This window comes from Pinus tabuliformis, chromosome 9 (assembly GCF_031772625.1).
Source record: "Pinus tabuliformis cultivar Carrire ecotype Pingquan chromosome 9, CPIR1, whole genome shotgun sequence".
Lineage (NCBI taxonomy): Eukaryota > Viridiplantae > Streptophyta > Pinopsida > Pinales > Pinaceae > Pinus > Pinus tabuliformis.
In genome coordinates this window covers 1,361,355,579-1,361,366,696 of record NC_142307.1, presented here as the reverse complement: position 1 = coordinate 1,361,366,696, position 11,118 = coordinate 1,361,355,579, and positions in this window count along the sequence as shown.

Here is an 11,118-nt window from a genome sequence, read left to right as displayed (position 1 = left end):
CCTCCCATCCTCTGATTCTTGCTAGGAGATAAAATCATAAACCCTTTTGAGGATTTCGTCATACTCGAGCCTCATATCAATAACTTGGTTTATTAATTTATCACTGGTCTCGCAATAAGGATTTATCTACGATATTTTCTGGAAAAATACTTCCTTTCGCTGCATTAGTAAGGAATTGAGCCTGAGGGCTTCCTTAATGAATTCACCGATTTTTGGATTGTCTCTAATTTTATCTATCATGGCTTGTATCTGCAAAACTTTTTCTCCTAAGCTATCTTGATGTTGTATTCTCATCTGTTCGAATTCCTTTTGGAGCTGGGCTACTTGTAATTCTGATGCTAATTAGATTTTTCTTGGGCTAATTGTTGTTCTAGCAACAAAATTCTCTATTCCTTTTCCTTGAGCAGCATTTGGACCTTTGTCACCTTGTCAATAGTTGTTGTGGCACAGGCTCCCATGAATTGTGACAACTTTGTAAGATCCTCAGATGGGTCGATAGGCAAGTCCTTACATACGATATCCATTGGTTCATTTTCCGGAGTTGTAACAGCTACAACGTCCAATTTTCTTTTCTTCCTTTGTCTCTTGACTAGAGCTTTGTGGGTAGGGATATAGAATACATCTAGATAAGGTATTTCTTCAATTCTTAAAACAATGTCTAAATTAGGAGTAGCAGGAATGATCTCAATGTCCTGAGTGCCCAAATCTCTTTCCTTTGTTGTTTTTGGATTCGACTTATGCTAGGTTTTCTTGGGAGTTTGTATTCCAGATGTTTACTCAGGGTTTGTATATGTGTGGAGCTTTTTGTTGAACTGTTCCCATTATTTTTCAAGGTCAATGACTGGAGACTTACCTGTCTAAGTTGAAGTAGAATCAACTTCTTCTTTTTTCTTTGCCTTGGCCTGCTCGGCTGTCTCCTTTGTACTTTAAGCTGTCTTTTTCAGATTCTTTATTGGTGTTTCCTCCCCCATTTTGAGACTACCGCTCTGAGTGCTCTGACTCATGCATAGATCTCTCTTGGGTTTCTTCTTTAGAGTTTTCTTTGGAGTCGCCCTCCAATCTTACACTGGGAGTTGGCTCCCTTATTGGTTCAATCTGCAATAGGTCCAATGGGACCTTTAATAATCTCTTTTTCCTGTACACATGGAAATACTTAACATCTTCCGGGGTCAAAAGTAGTGATGCCATATGAAAAACTTGTGAAAATATTCTGCCTGTACGAAGAGGTCATTAAAGGCATCCTCTTCGTGGGTGAACTGTTTTACTTTTACTGTAGTAGTAAATTCTTTAACGGTGCCATTTGGGTCGTACTACCTTCCCGGAAATGTAGCTAATTTTAGAGAATTAATAATCTCTACTTCTTTTAATGCATGTCCATAATCATGTAGTGAAAAAGCACCACATTGTAATGGGAATGTAGGCCAAATGACCTTCTTTTGCTCTTTCAGTCCTCTGCTCATTCCATCCTCCCCTACTGTCTGGTAGGCTATTTCTTTGGCCATTAGTTTTTCGGGGACATAATATGGGAGGGCATGTAGTGAAGCAATGCTCCCAAAAACTCTGATGTAGGTGAATGTTTCTTCCCCAATGTTGGAAATAATACTGAGAGGGGGGGGGGGGTGAATCAGTATTATCACATTAATAAAACTTTTTCATTTCCATAATCAGATTCATATATGCTACTTCCACAACTTCTTATGATTAAGTTAATTGATCTTCAATGAGTGCATTAGAACATTATCAACCATATTATCAGATAACAGATGCCGTAATAGAGAATAGATCATCACACATAAGGCACACACATGAACACCATGATATAAGGTGGAAACCCAATGCGGGAGAAAAACCACCTGCTGCAAGTCGTCTCAATCTTCTTCTTAATAAGAAAATCCTTTTACAATATTTGTACTGGTGCAATCTTATACCAGTATGGGAGCTACAACCCCCTTTGCTCTTGTACTAGCCGATCCATTTACTAGTACGCAGGCTGCTACCTGCTACAATGCTCCAAAGATCTCCCTTAGCTTTTGTACTAGCTTAGATACTAGTACATAGGCGCTGGCCTACAATCTTCTCTCCTCCAGGTACCACGTTTCATCAATTTTCAGACTGGATACACTGAAGCACAACACATAATATGAAAGGCCACTTTTCATCCAATTTTCATATGGTATAGATCTGCGGATATCTGTACTACATCCGCACCTGTGCCTTCTGTGGCGCCGCGACCACCGCACCTGCGCCTTCTGTGGTGCCTCCGCACTGCGCCTTCTGTGGCGCCTCTGTGGCGTCTCCGCACTGCGCCTTCTGTGGCGCCTCCGCACTGCGCCTTCTGTGGCGCCTCTGTGGCGTCTTCGCACTGCACCTTCTGTGGCGCCTCTGCACTGCGCCTTCTGTGTCGCCTCCGCACTGCGCCTTCTGTGGCGCCTCCGCACTGCGCCTTCTGTGGCACCTCCGCACTGCGCCTTCTGTGGCACCTCCGCACTGCGCCTTCTGTGGCGCCTCCGCACTGCGCCTTCTATGGCGCCTCAGCACTGCGCCTTCTGTGGCGCCTCTGTGGCGTCTCCGTACTGTGCCTTCTGTGGCGCCTCCGCACTGCAGCTTCTGTGGCGCCTCCGCACTGCGCCTTCTGTGGCGCCTCTATGGCATCTCCGCACTGCGCCTTTTGTGGCGCCTCTGTGGCGTCTCCGCATTGCGCCTTCTGTGGCGTCTCCGCACTGCGCCTTCTGTGGCACCTCTGTGGCGTCTCCGCACTGCGCCTTCTGTGGTGCCTCCGCACTGCGCCTTCTGTGGCGCCTCCGCACTGCGCCTTCTGTGGCGCCTCCGCACTGCGCCTTCTGTGGCGTCTCCGCACTGCGCCTTCTGTGGCGCCTCCGCACTGCGCCTTCTGTGGCGCCTCTGTGGCGTCTCCGCACTGCACCTTCTGTGGCGTCTCCGCACTGCGCCTTCTGTGGCACCTCCGCACTGCGCCTTCTGTGGCGCCTCCGCACTTCCGCAGCTGCAGCGCTCGAGAGATCACCCTTCACAGATTCGCTTTCAACTTCCCTTTCATAGATCAAAATTTTAAAACAATAACCCAATATTTCAGATCTTAATATATTCGATTTGCAAGAATGAATTAGCCAAGTGATCTCCTTTGCTTTATATAGGCAAGCTTCTTCCTAAAATCATGGATCAATACCATAGATAACCAATACAAGGGGCCCAAAAACATGGGGCTCAATAATACCAAGGACTAACCACCATGGACCAAAGGTAAGTTCTCCAACATATACACACTTTTGACAAGGTACCATGGTCCAAAACCATAGGTTCAAATACCAAGGACTAACTACCATGGACCAAAGGTAAGTTCTCCAACATGAAAGTGCGTGAAATTTTTCTCTACATGAAATAAACTTTTCTCTACATGAAATAAAATTTTCTCTGCATAAAAGTGCGTGAACGTTTCTCTACATGAAATAAACTTTTCTCTGCATATAAGTGCGTGAACTTTTCTCTACATAGAATAAGCTTTTCTCTGCATATAAGTGCGTGAACTTTTCTGCACTATAATTTATCATCTGAGATGAGTGGGTTGCCATCAAGTACAACATATGTATCATAAAGCCATACCAGAATCATAATGCAGACAATCTCCCCCTTTGGACTTGATGGAAACCTCAAAATCTTCAGCTCATTCTCCCCCTTTGACATCAAGGGCAAAGGGTTATGCTCCCCCTAAGAGCATGCTCCCCCTGAATATGAACCAGATCTGTAAATAAGAAACATAATCCACCAAACACCATAAATGAACATGAAAGAGATAGATTGCAGCAATAATCAGACCAGCATCCAAGATCTCCTTCTGTACGTCCTCCATAATGCCAACAATGCATTATAAGCTCCCCCTGAGTACCTGTTGAAATCTCTGAATGAGCTCCCCCTTTGTATATGTCATGGTGCACCAATCTGATCATGCTCTTTCTGAGAACAAGCTGAAATGTCTACTCTGCTATATAGTGTTGTTCATGCTCAGGCTCCCCCTGACTGTAAGCAAGGTCTGCAAAAGGATGTTCTACATCACAAATGACCTTCCTAAAAGATTCAATACATACATCCATCACCCAACCAAGTGGGGATATATCAGAAAAAGGAAAACCAAATACATTACATCTTCATCCCAGGCATAGTGGGGAAACCAACATAGGTCGTTACATGACCTGAAGAGATGACACTATTACATCATGAGTCTTGATATGAAATCACCTAAATAAGATGAACATCAGCAACAACACTTTATGATCTGCTCCATAGTATCTGTCAACAGCAACTAGACCAGCAACTTGTATTAGTGCATGAATCATCAAGGTATGTCCGCATCAACAGAATTTCACATTCTATGTGAGAAACATCATAGCCATCCAGATCTACATGAATCAAGTATCATCAATTGGGAATATCTGCATTAATCAACATATGTATGAAACAATCCTATCATCATATAGATAAGAGCTCATTATCATCATGTCTCCAACAATGCAACTTTGAATAATCATCCCTGTATCCATCCAACAATCCTCATCCATTTGTGCCAAGAATGAAAGGAATCATAACTGTAATATATGATCTTTATGCATATGATGACAACAACATATGAGTGACTCAACATCAAGAAGATGTGAATTCAAGCTAAGTGCTTCCCATGCAAGCATCATTAGAGAATCAACCATAAATCTGATCCAAGAACCATGTGAACAACTCATAACCATAGCAAGATGAATCATTTATCCATATAAGTATCATCACCAAGGACTATTAACCATAATGCCAATAATGCATTAAGTCCATATGCTCCCTCTAAACCTGTGCCATCTGTCTGATCATGCATATCAATAAGAAGTATCAAGACATCATCAATATCAAGTTAGAACCAAAACACTTCTAACCATCATATCCACACATCATTATTATTAACTAGAGCAAAACTGATCCTTCTCTTGAATCTGTCCCTACTGCCTTTCTTCAAACAATCATATACGCGACTGTGCAATAACTAACTCGCGTATATATGCAACTTTCCTTTATGGACTTTGCATATGAGATTCAGGACACTGAAGTTTTGTACTTTCAGCTCCCTCTGATTCTGGTATGTCTGTACGTTGTGCAGTGCCGCCTTTTTCTGACTGTACTTCCTTTTTCCTCCATATCTTCAAGCGAGATGATGACATTTTCTCCTTTTGATATGGTGCCCACACTTTGTTCCTGCATTCCTTAGCTATATGTCCAAGCTTGTTACATGCATAACATCTTACATGTTTCATATTCCTCCTGTAACAATCAGCAGCTTTGTGACCAAACATATTGCAAGCAAAGCAATATCCATAAAAGTACCTTGAATGTGATGATCTTTCTGCATAATGGTCTTGAACCCTTCTTCTTCTACATCTAGCTGCAACATGTCCAAGATTATGACATACATAACATTCAACATTATTCATAGGAGGAGTAAAGTATTTTCTTTGAGGAATCTCTTTTCTTGGTTGATGATGAGATTGATCTTTCATTTCTTCGTTGATCACTTTAGATTTCTCTTTAGAGTTCCTTGCCTCACCTTGTGAACTAGATTCACCTTCAACAGATTCATGGAAACCAAGACCAGTCTTTATAGCAGGAGACCTTTGACTACTAAGAATATCATCCAAGACTTTAGAACTATCTTGAAATCGTAAAAGCTTATCCTTTTCTTCTAGTTTACCTTTCAAGATATTTACCTCAACCTGAAGCTGTTCTTCCTTTTCAAGAGATTGCTTTTTCAAATCTTCTTCAGCTTTCCTTCCTTCTTCCATTTGTTCCCTTAGTTTTAGAATCTCCTTTTCTTGTTCTTCATTCAGATCCTGCTGCATTTGACGAACTCGGAAGGCACATTCTAGTTGAGATTTTAAGCTGGTGACTTCGTTTTCTTGTTTTGCAATAGCTTGGAGTAGATCTGTATTCTGCTTCTTTGATTCTTCAAGATCTCCTTTTAGTGAGAGGATTGTAGCTTCAAGATTTTCATAGTAGCTGGATCTATCTTTGAGTTTCTTGATGGTTGTGCTTCTTTCGTTGACTTCTTTTCTTAATGATGTCACTTCATGCTGCAATTTTTGACATTGGTCTTCCATGTCCTTGAGTAGCTTTCTTACCTTGTTTCCTTCTTCTAGTTGGGCCTTTAGTTTGGTAGCTTCTTCTTTGAAATCACATTCCCTTTTGTTCAATAGATCTTGTTGATCTCTAATTTTGTCTGTCAGCCTTTTAAATTCTGCCTCTATTTGATATCTTTCTTGTTCACCCATAAGAGCAAATTCAGTAGTTTCGCTATCACTTTCATCTCTTCCAAAAGGAAACATAGCTGGAACATCAGAGGATAATATATTCATACCTGATAATGATTCTGAATCTGATTCTGAATCTGAAGAGCTTCTTATACCTAATCCCTAATCGATTCTCCCACTATCATAGTTCTTCTGAGATGACTTCTTTTTCTTAGGTGCTTTCTTCTTAAGCTTCTTTCCCATTGTTCCACGGATCTCCTTCAAGCGATCAAGCTTCTATCAAAGGACCTGCTCTGATACCAATTGTTGGAAATAATACTGAGAGGGGGGGGTGAATCAGTATTATCACATTAATAAAAATTTTTCATTTCCATAATCAGATTCATATATGCTACTTCCACAACTTCTTATGATTAAGTTAATTGATCTTCAATGAGTGCATTAGAACATTATCAACCATATTATCAGATAACAGATGCCGTAATAGAGAATAGATCATCACACATAAGGCACACACATGAACACCATGATATAAGGTGGAAACCCAATGCGGGAGAAAAACCACCTGCTGCAAGTCATCTCAATCTTCTTCTTAATAAGAAAATCCTTTTACAATATTTGTACTGGTGCAGTCTTATACCAGTACGGGAGCTACAACCCCCTTTGCTCTTGTACTAGCCGATCCATTTACTAGTACGCACGCTGCTACCTGCTACAATGCTCCAAAGATCTCCCTTAGCTTTTGTACTAGCTTAGATACTAGTACATAGGCATTGGCCTACAATCTTCTCTCCTCTAGGTACCACGTTTCATCAATTTTCAGACTGGATACACTGAAGCACAACACATAATCTGAAAGGCCACTTTTCATCCAATTTTCATATGGTATAGATTTGCGGATATCTGTACTACATCCGCACCTGCGCCTTCTGTGGCGCCGCGACCACCGCACCTGCGCCTTCTGTGGTGCCTTCGCACTGCGCCTTCTGTGGCGCCTCTGTGGCATCTCCGCACTGCGCCTTTTGTGGCGCCTCCGCACTGCGCCTTCTGTGGCACCTCCGCACTGCGCCTTCTGTGGCGCCTCTGTGGCGTCTCCGCACTGTGCCATCTGTGGCGCCTCTGCACTGCACCTTCTGTGTCGCCTCCGCACTGCGCCTTCTGTGGCGCCTCTGCACTTTGCCTTCTGTGGCGCCTCTGCACTGCGCCTTCTGTGGCGCCTCCGCATTGCGCCTTCTGTGGCGCCTCCGCATTGCGCCTTCTGTGGCGCCTATGTGGCATCTCCGCACTGCGCCTTCTGTGGCGCCTCCGCACTGCGCCTTCTGTGGCGCCTCCGCACTGTGCCTTCTGTGGCGTCTCCGCACTGCGCCTTCTGTGGCGCCTTTGTGGCGTCTCCGCACTGCGCCTTCTGTGGCGGCTCCGCACTTCCGCAGCTGCGGCGCTCGAGAGATCACCCTTCACAGATTCGCTTTCAACTTCCCTTTCATAGATCAAACTTTTAAAACAATAACCCAATATTTCAGATCTTAAGATATTCGATTTGCAAGAATGAATTAGCCAAGTGATCTCCTTTGCTTTATATAGGCAAGCTTCTTCCTAAAATCATGGATCAATACCATAGATAACCAATACAAGGGGCCCAAAAACATGGGGTTCAATAATACCAAGGACTAACCACCATGGACCAAAGGTAAGTTCTCCAACATATACACACTTTTGACGAGGTACCATGGTCCAAAACCATAGGTTCAAATACCAAGGACTAACTACCATGGACCAAAGGTAAGTTCTCCAACATGAAAGTGCGTGAACTTTTTCTCTACATGAAATAAACTTTTCTCTACATGAAATAAACTTTTCTTTGCATAAAAGTGCGTGAACGTTTCTCTACATGAAATAAACTTTTCTCTGCATATAAGTGCGTGAACTTTTCTCTACATAGAATAAGCTTTTCTCTACATATAAGTGCGTGAACTTTTCTGCACTATAATTTATCATCTGAGATGAGTAGGTTGCCATCAAGTACAACATATGTATCATAAAGCCATACCATAATCCTAATGCCAACACCCAAACCATCTGGCTACTGGTAAGATATCTACTTCGGCCTCTTTAGAAAAACTAGGGGCGGTTCTATCATAAACTTCTCTATGAATAGGTAGCATAACCCCTTGACATATCTTATAAAAATGGGGGTGGAATTGAGATTACCACAAAATCTTATGGTATACATGGATGGGAAGTGGGTTCTATACAGTCCACTTCCATCCCATATTGGGAAATTGAGAACAAAAATAGATTGCATCCATAACAAAAGCACTCACGAAAAAAGGGGGATAACCCCTTAAAGAGGAACTTATTTTCCTTCTATATTCTATAATGGCCTTTGCCAAATTATCTGATAAAATTTGAGCCTAGTTCATTATTGTTGCATTCACTGCTGCATCTATTAACGAGATCCAATCCATGGAAAACTTGGTGCTATCGGGTCTACTGAATAACCTACATATCATTGCTGTTGCAAAACTATGGGGTGGATAAATGGATATCGTTGAGTACATACCAGTTTTATCCCACTTGATATTGCCTTCGCTTGATTTTCAGGTCTGCATGACGTCTAACGGGTCCTCATTTTCCTTGGCGAATTTCTCAAGGAACTATTTGTTGTATAAATTTTGTGGCTCAGGTAACTGGTACATTAGTTGTAGGTTGTTTGCTGAGAAAGACCCCATGACCTCTTGCCTGTGATTCTTGAAGGTTTTGTCTGTGATGTCTACCTCATCAATTACCCATTTGACCATGTCTGTGTATGGGATTATTTTTGGTCTTGCAGCTATGCGGTGTAGGAAAGAACATGTTGTTTCGAAATAGGAGGCATCAGATGACTCTTGAGCATCTGTCGTGGCCTTTGTTACCAGTGGCCTGGGCTGATATTCTTCCAACAAGTTGTACATGGCCTCCCATGTCGTATTTCCTCCGTCTCTGTTTCATGTGGTATCAAAAAAAAGAGGCACCATTTCTGATTTCTCAAATGCAGTTCCCTTCCCCTCTTCACCCTTGTTTCCAACAATGTTCTCTTCGGAGTTTTCCTGAAATGGAGCAAAACAGAAGTTATCAGATAAACATGAGCGAGAATTATAGTGAGAATAAATGATAGAGTTAATCCCAAAAATGTGACAAGATAGGAGCTATTGTTCAGAACACAGAAGAAAAGATATCATATCACGTCGAATCGCTTTTTAACATAAATGCCATTAAACTCATTAAATAGCCACTAAGGCTCCTTATTAGTACTTTTATTACTTATTAAATTACCGCATCGCAAACGGGAGGGAAAAACTTTTAAGGTGGTGAGTTCTAACTGCGAGAATGATGATTTTGCGATTGCAATGTAATATCAGAAATCACATTATCATATATTTGATTATGCACTTTCTCAAAGTTCTTTAGAATTCTACGGGATGTGAGATAAGATGGGTATCTTTTACCGTTAGGAACGTAGTTTTCCTGAGGGAGTAATTACTTCATAAAGTTCTTTTCACTACATGGCGGACTTAACTTACAATTTATAGCATTTTCTTTTGTTGAGTCCGGGCTTTATCGCATTTTGGAAGCTTGTGAAGTTCATAAGATTGGACTTTTAAGTAAATTGACGCGATGCAATGAGGTTGAATTGTTCTATTGCAATATGATTTCGCATGTTACAACATGATTTAGCGAGTTGCGTCCTTTGTGAACGCTGATATGCGATTGCGATAAGCGCTTCATTTATAGGAAATTCCTTAACTCTTAGTTTTTTGAATGAAAAGTTTAATGAAGTCTAAGTCAAATGCGATGATTCATTCTGTCACAGTTCACGGATTTCATTTTTTAATTAACCCTTCAATGTTCTTGGTCCAGCGGTATGCGAAAAGGCGGGAATTGCTAGCCTTAGAGGGTTTTGACTTGATAGCTTGATTTATTTCTAAAAGTTCAAAGGAAAGTGCCTAAGTGCTAAATTTTTCTTGGAGGTTTTTTAATAAAGGGTCACCATTTATTAATTAACATATTAACCATCAGATTAATAAATGGGGGGTTGTTGAGTAGCACAACAATTGGTGATTCGCTGGAAGAATCGGTTATCTCTGATAGTGTTTTGAAATTTCTAAAACTTCCAAAATAAAGATAAGTTCAAAAAATAGAAAATACATGAAATATAAGATAGGTAACATTTCTTTGAATAAGAAAACAAAATTCATCTAATTATCATCCTTTTGATTATCCTTTTCAAAATGAAAATTCCTTTTTCTACATCAGTCTTTACTTGGTTTTCAAGATAAGCATGGGGCTCTCGTAGAGTAGCTTTTAGATGTACTCATTTTTCACACGTAGAGTCTTTGTTGCCAGTAGGCATCCATAGCCTCGATAGGGTTACCTTTTAACCAACAATGATTTAGTATCCCATCCAGATAAGAGTGCAATTTTTAGAGATAAATTTAGATTCATATACTTATTTTTCTTTCTTTTCTAAACAATTTATTTTTTTTGTTAAAACTTCATTTTTTCTACTTAAAGGTCATTGTCTTGGTTTGGTTGCCAAAATTGACAATGCCATTCACTGGTTGTAATTCAACTGAACAATCTGGCTCGTGATGAGACCCCTTGTCTTTTGATTAAAATAATCTTAAGCCATTACCCTATTTTGATATGCAGTATTGGTAATGTTAGTTTACTACTTCCCTATGATCATGGTAAGTCGACTCTTGATGAGACCTCTTATCTTTTAAGTTTAAGTATATTTTAGAATTACACTCTAAAAAGAGAAAAATTTACCAGATCGAGAGAA